General features: G+C 49.3%; 1 long non-coding RNA gene across 1 annotated transcript; it reads right to left on the reverse strand.

Moving 5' to 3' along the window:
• Positions 1-4,792: 4,792 nt before the first annotated feature.
• On the reverse strand, positions 4,793-5,626 carry LOC149984206 (uncharacterized). Its single transcript, XR_016494897.1, has 2 exons — positions 5,342-5,626; positions 4,793-5,185 (listed from the first exon to the last, which is right to left on the reverse strand). It is a non-coding gene; the product is annotated as an uncharacterized LOC149984206 (long non-coding RNA).
• Between the last annotated feature and the right edge of the window lie 1,102 nt (positions 5,627-6,728).

The raw sequence follows: 6,728 nt of genomic DNA on the forward strand, positions 1-6,728 counted from the left end.
CCAATTCCAGTCCACAATGCTCGAGGGGTACCGACTCCAATTCAGGGGCCTTTGTGTAACCACGTGGCCGACCCCCTGAATTAAACCGTGCGGCTGGAGATCTCCTCACTCCTGGACAAGGGTGCCATCCGCAGGATCGAGACATCAGAACAACTAGGTAGGTTCTACTCCACTTATGTTGTGGATCCAAAAAGAGACGGAAGTTTAGACCTACTCTGGACCTCCGCAACCTCATTGGGTACTTGAAGGTACTGAGGTTCCACATGCTGTTGCAGGCCGTGTCCAGGGATCAGTGGTTTGTGGTGCTGGACCTGAGGGATGAGTACTTCCATGTTCCTGTTCACCCAGCTCATTGGCAGTACCTCCGATTCTCTTTCGAAGGGACGGCTTACGAATTCATGGATCTTCCCTTCGGCCTCTCCTTGACACCCCGCACTTTCACAAAGTGCATGGACGCTGTCCTGGCTCCTCTCATGTCCCGAGTATTGTTGATCCTCAATTACCTGGTCAATTGGCTGATTTGTGCCCTGACCAGGACCCAGGTCCGGTCAGACAGAAACATACTCCTGACCCACATCAGCGGCCTGGGCATTACTGTAAATAACAAAAAGTCATCTGACGTCCAACCAGAGGTTGGCCTTCATTGGCATGGAACTGGACTCATGAGACCACAAATGCCCACCAGAAGGGTCCAAGCGATCTTATCTTGCCTCAACCACTTTCAGCAGGGGCGGGTGGTATCTGCCCTGACCTGCCAATGGGCTTGGGCTTGCTGACGGCGACCTCGTTGCTTATTCCCTTGGCCTGCTCCATCTCCAGCCTTTTCAACGGTGGTTCAACACCCACCGGCTGCACCCGAAGCGCCACCGTCCCTGCACAGGGCCTCAGGGCAGGTTGAGGTGGCACTGTTGCTCCTTTCTCTCAGGTGGTGGAGATGCTGAGGATGTGCTGCCGGGAGCTGGTCGGCCGTGGGAGTGTGACCAAGGGCAGGTCGGCTAGCGGCTGTTGGCTACCCCCTTGGCGAGGTAGGCAGATTAAAACACTAGAGCTCTGAGCTGTACAGCTGGCCCTGCGGTATTTCCACATCTGACAGGAAGACATGTCCTGATGAGAATGGACAACACCACAGTGGTGGCTTACATCAACCATAAGGGTGGACTGAGGTCCCACCACCTCAATCTTATAGCATGGGAGCTCCTTCTCTGGGCTCAGGGCTGTCTAGCGTCTCTACGTGTAGAGCACATCCCTGACATCCTGAGTGTGGCACCAGATATGCTCTTGAGGGAGAGCCTGCCACCTTGTGACTGGAGCCTACATCCCCAGATGATGCAGCATCTGTGGGACAAGTTCGGGAGGGTGCAGGCGGACCTGTGTGCATCCCTGGACAATGCACACTGCCCACTGTGGTACTCCATGTCAGAGCCTCTGGGCTTGGATGCTCTGGCTCACGATTGGCCAGGGCTGGAGGTTTACGCATTCCCCCCTTTCCCCCTGATCCAGGCTGTGCTGGTGTTACATTCTCCAGTTTCTGTGTTGTTGTGCGTTTGTATGTGTGTATGTGTGTGTTTCAGGATGTCTTCCTGGACTCCAAGCAGCTGATTGGTCGGCCCCATTGCAGATTGGAGCTCTGACCTCGCCCTCTCGTCAGGGGAAACAGCTGGCTCATCAATTACCGACTCCTTCTGCAGCTTGAAAAGCCAGTGTTCCTTTGATAGGAGAGAGCTTCTTAGTATGTGCTGTGTTGGTTGTTGGTCAGAAAGTGTTGTTGTAAAGTATTTTGTAGCCTCTCCTCCAGAGATATGTGTACGTCGTAGGACTTAGTGGTTTGTGGTTTATTTCAATTGTTCACTAAATTTGGTGAATTATTCTGTTTAATTTGTTCTCAGGGGGGAAGGAAAAGAAAACTTGGGAATGTTTAGGCAAGAGGCCTGCGGTCATACATAACACGTAGTATTTATTCCATCTATGCACACTAGGTAAGACCTGGGCGGACCACCCCGTATTTGGTTAGCGCGCCAGGTGGTGCTAAGATTAGATAAGTAGTGGGTAGGCAGGAGAGGGTAGGTTAGGTAAGTAGTGGGTAGGTAGGAGAGGGTAGGTTAGATAAGTAGTGGGTAGGTAGGAGAGGGTAGATTAGATAAGTAGTGGGTAGGCAGGAGAGGGGGCTCTTTAACTTTAACTTGCTTTGCTTTGGTTCCATCCAGACCCTTTTCCCCACTTTACCGTGTGAAGGAAATAAATTCCCTGTAAAAGGTAACTTTTCTCAGCCTCTGTCGTCCTTCCCTGCAACTACAAACACATACCTCTTTCACTCCACAGGGAGTTGAGTTGTAGCAGGGTTTTGCATTCCCTCCACCAAGAGGCGTACGTAACATAATGGGGGTTCATCCGGGACTCTGCTGCTCTGAGCTCTCTGTGATTGGTGATTGAGGAGTGGTGGTAGGTTGTGAGTTTAGTTGACTTGTTTACTTCACGTGTGTTAAGTAGGCTGCTGTGTACAAAATGGCTGCCTCAGCTGTCTACAATTTTATTGAAGCGCCCTCTGTTGATCGGTTGGTGGGGTTGCGTAAAGTAGACCTTTGCGCCATAGCTGACCATTATGGACTCTTCGTTCCTGAGAAAGCCCTAAACCCTGAGCTTTTGGTGATATTAAGGGAGGGTTTTGTGAGAAAATGAATTTTCTTGTTGAAAGATGAGGAGAGGGAGGCTTCAGGAGAGGAGACGGGTAGACCTTCCGATGCTAAATCGGGAGGATGCCGCGGAGGAAGGGGTTGCTTGTACCCCCTTTACATTGTCCCGATTCAACCCTTTATCTTCTGCTTTGTGTTGTTCAGACGGGACCACTAGGCTAAAGGTGGAAATGGAAATTTGGAAATGGCATTTTAGACAGATGGAATTTGATTTAGAAAATGGAAACAGAAGCCGACAAGGAGGTGAGGATCCGACAACTGGAGCTAGACGCTAGCTAGCTCCAGTTGTCCAGGATGGCAGAGCATCATCTGCTTCTGGTGGCCCCATACTAGCCCAGATGACCCTGGTTCAGCCTTCTCCTGTCCTTGTTGTCTGGGACATCTTGGCAACTTCCCCTGAGACCGGACTTGCTGTCTCAGGCCAGGGGAACTCTGTGTTATCCGAGGCCGCACCTCCTCAGTCTGTGGGCTTGGCCACTGAACGACACCAATGAACCATGTTAGGACTACAGTAGGGTGTAATGAACACCATGCAGAGCGCAAGGGCACCAACCACGGCATACCAGTTGCACTGGCGATTGTTCTGCTTGGTGCACTGGTATTGAGGTTGTGCCCGAGTCATGTGGGGTGCAGCAAATCCTCTAATACCTGCAGTCTCGCTTGGATGAGGGCTTGGTATCCTCTACACTGAGAGGGTATTTGGACACTATATCTGCCTGCCATGGGGGGTGAACAGACAGGCCAGTGGGGCTCCATCCCTTGGTCTCCATGTTTATGAAAGGGGTTCGTCACCTGAGTACAGCTAGGACCCGCTCAATGGTGAGCTCGGATCTGGATGTGGTCTCGGCAGCTTTTGGCAAAGCCGCCTTTCAAACCGTTGTAGTCTGCCTCCCTGAAAACACCTGTCTATGAAGGTGGCTTTCTTGAAGACAGTGGGTGAGCTCCATACTCTTTCGATAAGTTCTGAGTGCTGCCGGGTGAACCCCGGGGGGAGAAGTATATCTCTCCGCCCCAAACCTTCATTCCTCCCAAATGTTCTGTCAGACAGGCATGTGAACATTGCTTTTATCCTATCTGCTTCTGACCCCCCGGCAGTGGCGGGGGAGTCTGGGCCTCCCTCTGGCATGCTGTGCCATGTGAGGGCATTGGCTGCCTATGTGGAGCGGATACGGTCAGTGAGAACAACAGACCAGATCTTTGTCTGCTATGGTGAGAGTCCTGGGGGCTGGGTTATCAAAGCAAAGTCTCTCTCAACGGATCGTGGACACGACAGCATACCGCCTGGCTGACAGGCCAGTGCTGGGATCTGTGGTGACACATTCAACACAAGGTGTGGCTGTGTCCTGGGCTCTACTGAGAGGACTGCCCCTCATGATATCTGTGCTGCAGCCAGCTGGGCTTCCTCTTGCACCTTTGCTAGGTACTATCGGTAAATGTGGCCACTCCCTCTGCGGTTGGTTCAGCGTTCCTTGGTGTCGCATCCCCTCCGGGGACTGTGCAGGGACCCCCCCTCCACATAGACAGGCCCTGCGTCTCGCAGGATCAACCACTATTGGATCAAGTTATGTCTATTGTTGGACTACTGATCTGTGTTGGTCCCCAATGTGTCTTCGTGGCCTTTTCCCCACTGAAGATCTGTTGGCAGATTGGATTGTCTGACTGACCTACTGACTACAACTTTTTGTATACAGTATTTCATTTGTTTTAGTGTGATGCATACCGTGATGATTTATGTGTTCAGTTGTAGTGAAGACTACAGAGATGTGACACTCTTTATAATTGTGTGGTAAAAGAGGTGATTGCAATCTGATTGTATTAATGAGACGGGGATTACGCATCACTTTATGAAAGGACGAGGTCACTTGGGTTGACTGAACTCCTTTACCGGGCTGGACTCTTTAAGGCCTGAGGTACGGGACTTTTCTTGAGGAACAGGAGCTCAATGTTTGTTATATTATTATGTGTGTGATCATTTGTTTGGTGTAATACAACCAATGTAAAGAACACTGTTGTTTTTGAAGTTATTTCCAATGTTTTAAGGGTTTTTGAAAACTGTATGTCCATCCTGACTTTTACATGAGTCCCTTGTATTGGTGTAATCAATCAATCAATCAAATTTATTTTATATAGCCCTTCGTACATCAGCTGATATCTCAAAGTGCTGTACAGAAACCCAGCCTAAAACCCCAAACAGCAAGCAATGCAGGTGAAGAAGCACGGTGGCTAGGAAAAACTCCCTAGAAAGGCCAAAACCTAGGAAGAAACCTAGAGAGGAACCAGGCTATGTGGGGTGGCCAGTCCTCTTCTGGCTGTGCCGGGTGGAGATTATAACAAAACATGGTCAAGATGTTCAAATGTTCATAAATGACCAGCATGGTCGAATAATAATAAGGCAGAATAGTTGAAACTGGAGCAGCAGCACAGTCAGGTGGACTGGGGACAGCAAGGAGTCATCATGTCAGGTATTCCTGGGGCATGGTCCTAGGGCTCAGGTCCTCCGAGAGAGAGAAAGAAAGAGAGAATTAGAGAGAGCATATGTGGGATGGCCAGTCCTCTTCTGGCTGTGCCGGGTGGAGATTATAACAGAACATGGCCAAGATGTTCAAATGTTCATAAATGATCAGCATGGTCGAATAATAATAAGGCAGAACAGTTGAAACTGGAGCAGCAGCACAGCCAGGTGGACTGGGGACAGCAAGGAGTCATCATGTCAGGTAGTCCTGGGGCATGGTCCTAGGGCTCAGGTCCTCCGAGAGAGAGAAAGAGAGAAGGAGAGAATTAGAGAACGCACACTTAGATTCACACAGGACACCGAATAGGACAGGAGAAGTACTCCAGATATAACAAACTGACCCTAGCCCCCCGACACATAAACTACTGCAGCATAAATACTGGAGGCTGAGACAGGAGGGGTGTAAACTTGATGGACCAGACGGGACTCATTCACTCACCAAAAAAAGGAGAAATCTATATGTTCTCTGGTAGGCGTGAGATAGGGTAGGGTGAGATTGACCCTCAGCCAGCCCCAGGACCAGCCCATCAGCAGCCAGCCCCAGGACCAGCCCATCAGCAGCCAGCCCCAGGACCAGCCCATCAGCAGCAACGGAATCTAAAACAAAAATTCAGAAAATCACATTGTATGATTTTTAAGTAATTAATTTGCATTTTATTGCATGACATAAGTACTGTATGTCATGCAATAAAATGCAAATGAATTACTTAAAAATCATACAATGTGATTTTCTGAATTTTTGTTTTAGATTCCGTCTCTCACAAGTGTACCTATGATAAAAATTACAGACCTCTACATGCTTTGTAAGTAGGAAAACCTGCAAAATCGGCATTGTATCAAATACTTGTTCTCCCCACTGTATAAGTCAACATCTAAGTATTAATTATTTTTAAGTAAATTGTTATGGCTGTATTGTTTTAAAAACCCAATATTGTTGTGTGTCCATCAGACCCGTGAACATTGGGTGAATAACAAAAACATGAACATCACACAGGGGTTAAGAATGATGGAGAATGGGGCGGCGCACAATTGGTCCAGCGTCGTCCGGATTCGGGAGGTGGTTTTCAGGGATGTTCTTGTCCCAATGAGCAAGGTCAACTCCTGTGGTGGGCTGGGTGCAATGCACGCTGACACGGTCACCGGGTGTACAGTGTTTCCCCGACACATTGGTGCGGCTGGCTTCCGGGTTAAGCGGGCATTGTGTCAAGAAGCAGTGCGGCTTTCGACCTCGCCTCTCCCGAATCCGTACGGGAGTTGCAGCAATGAGACAAGACTGTAACTACCAATTGGATACCACGAAAAAGGGATACAAAAAATATGATGGAGGCCATTGTGTTCTTGGGGACCTTTAATGCTGCAGAAGTGTTTTGGTACCCTTCTCCAGATCTGTGCCTTGACACAATCCTGTCTCGGAGCTCGACAAACAATGCCTTCGACCTGATAACTTGATTTTTGCTCTGACATGCACTGTCAACTGTGGGACCTTTTATATAGACTTTCAATTGAATTTACCACAGGTGGACTCC

Source organism: Oncorhynchus mykiss, chromosome 3 (genome assembly GCF_057628025.1).
Source record: "Oncorhynchus mykiss isolate SJ-2025 chromosome 3, ASM5762802v1, whole genome shotgun sequence".
Taxonomy (NCBI): Eukaryota; Metazoa; Chordata; class Actinopteri; order Salmoniformes; family Salmonidae; genus Oncorhynchus; species Oncorhynchus mykiss.